Genomic DNA, 2,158 nt, shown 5'->3' on the forward strand with positions numbered 1-2,158 from the left:
GGCAAGCAATCAAATATCACTAGAAATCAACATCTACACTAAAATAAATTCATCTAGTTTAAGAAATCAAATAGGATAAGGAATCACCATCTACAACTGAAATCACTAAAATCACTTTTCATCTATATCTCTATCTCCCTGTGTCTCTTCATATCACCCCCAAAACATACACTATCATTCTCCAATCTATCTATCTATCCCTCCCTCCTCCTCTCCCTCTCTCTCTCTTTTCCCCTTCTCTCCCTATCCCCTGCTTCTATCTCTCTTTCCTCTTGTTGTCTTCTCTCCCTCTTTCTCCATCTTCCTTATCACTCCCTCTCCCTCTCTCTCCACATTTCTCTCTCTATTTCTTTCTTCTTACCTCCCTCTCTCTCCCCCTCCAACTCCATCTCCATTTCCCTTCGTCTCTTCACTCTCTCACATCCTCTCTCTCTTGCTTCCTCTCTCTTTCTCTCTCTCTCTCTCTCCCCAACTCTCTTACTATATCCCTCCCTCTCTCATCTCTCCTCTCTCCTCCATTCTCCACATCTCTCCTTCTCTGCCAATTTATCTCACCCCCAAACATACACACTCTCTCTCCATCTCTCCCTTGTCACTCCATCCCTATCTCCACTTCTCACTCTATATGTATCTCTTCTTCCCTCCCTCTCCCCCCCTATAACTCCATCTCCCTATCCCTCCCTCTCTCCTCATTTCTCCCTCCCGCTCTCCTCCTCTCCCTCAAGAATGCTCTCTCCTACTTCCTCTCTCTCCCTTTCTCTCCTGTCTCCCTCTCTCTTCCCCAATCACTCTCTCTCTCTCTCTCTCTCTCTCTCTCTCTCTTGCCTCAAATCTTATCTCTTCCCCCATCACTCTCCTCCTCTCTCTTAAGGCTTGCCTCTCGTTCTTCCTCTTTCTCCCTTTATCTCCTATCTCCCTCTCTCTTCCCCAATCACTCCTTCTCTCTCTTTCTCTCTCTATGTGCCTTCCAATCTTATCTCTTTCCCCATCTCTCTCTCTTTGTCTCTCTCTCTTTTCCCTTCAATCCTCTCTCTTCCCCCATCACACTCACTCTCTCTCTCTCCAACTATGTGACTATATCCCTCCCTCTCTCCTTCTCTCTCCTCTCCCCCCATCTCTCTATCTCTCCTCATTTGTCTCTTTATCTTACCCCTAAACATACACTCTCTTTGTTCATCTCTCCCTTGTCACTCTCTCCTCTCACTATCTATGTCTTTCTTCTTCCATCCCTCTCTACCGCTCTAACTCCATCTCTCTATCCCTCCCTCTCTCCCCCTCTCTCGCAAGTCCTCTGTCTCATCCCTCATCTCTCTCCCTTCCTCTCTCTTTCCTCGTCTCTCTCCCTCTCCCTCCCTCTAATCCTCTCAATATCTCCCTCCCTCTCTCATTCTCTCTCCCCCCTCCACCTTTGTCTCTCCCTCTCCCTCCCCTCCAATCCTCTCACTGTCTCCCTCCCTCTCACATTCTCTCCCTGCCCCCTCCATCTTTGTCTCCCCCTCACTCTCTCTTACCCTTCTCTACCTCTTTCACTCCTCTCTCTCTCTTTCTTCATTCATCCTCTCCCCTCTCCTTAAGTGTATTTTCATCTCTCCCTTGTTACTCCCCCTATCTCTCCTCCTCTATCAATCTATGTCATTGTTCTTCCGTCCCATATATATTTAGAGTTAATATATATCATGATATATTAGTATATTTTAGATTTAATATTATTATTATTATTAATCCTTTAATATTAACATTAGGGTTAATAATATTTGTTTTTCATGGAATTAATAATAATTTGGCCCATAGGTTTCACCTAAAGAAAACCTCTTTTTTAAATGTTACTAAGTATAAAGAGGTTTACTGAGTAAATACAAAAGTAGGTTTTATTTATTTACCATACCTCTTCCTTATTCCTATTTATATTTATTTATCATATCTCTTTTATTTAGCACGGTGTTTGGTTGGTATATAATTAAATATTGATTTCTAATCTTATTTGATATATTTTTATTTATTTACCGAACATATTTTATAAATATCTTATTTAGCCCATGGTATTAATAATTATTTGTCGCGTGGCATTCGGCCCATAGGCTTCCCCCAAATAAAACCTATTTTGTGAGTTTATGTAAATATAAAGAGGTTTATGGAGTAAATATAAAAAATTATTTTA

The sequence above is a fragment of the Pinus tabuliformis genome, chromosome 3_2 (assembly GCF_031772625.1).
Source record: "Pinus tabuliformis cultivar Carrire ecotype Pingquan chromosome 3_2, CPIR1, whole genome shotgun sequence".
Classification (NCBI taxonomy): Eukaryota; Viridiplantae; Streptophyta; class Pinopsida; order Pinales; family Pinaceae; genus Pinus; species Pinus tabuliformis.